Source organism: Penaeus monodon, chromosome 22 (genome assembly GCF_015228065.2).
Source record: "Penaeus monodon isolate SGIC_2016 chromosome 22, NSTDA_Pmon_1, whole genome shotgun sequence".
Taxonomy (NCBI): Eukaryota; Metazoa; Arthropoda; class Malacostraca; order Decapoda; family Penaeidae; genus Penaeus; species Penaeus monodon.
The window spans coordinates 11,099,887-11,100,130 of NC_051407.1; the positions used below are offsets into that span (position 1 = coordinate 11,099,887).

The 244-nt window shown below is 39.3% G+C and overlaps 1 protein-coding gene across 1 annotated transcript in view; it reads left to right on the top strand.

Annotated features, from left to right (window-relative positions):
* LOC119586937 (solute carrier family 22 member 5-like) overlaps window positions 1-244 on the top strand; it is a gene marked incomplete at its 5' end in the record, with an annotated part of 16,251 nt that overhangs the window by 11,713 nt on the left and 4,294 nt on the right.

Consider the following 244-nt stretch of genomic DNA (forward strand, 5'->3'; position numbering starts at 1 on the left):
TTAGGGATGTTTTCCACCTTTTCTTAACCTTGACTTTTTATATATATACACCATTACGTATATATTCATACACACGCCTGTTCCAAACCATGACCGGTCATTTGACAGTTCGCTCTAGGCCGGCAACACAATGCGTAACTCGCTCGCGCTCAAGAAAGCTAAGAGAAAACAAGGATACATGGCATGAATTTTTACACAATACCTTTCATGCACTTACATTAGCACTCATTATATTCCACCTCAT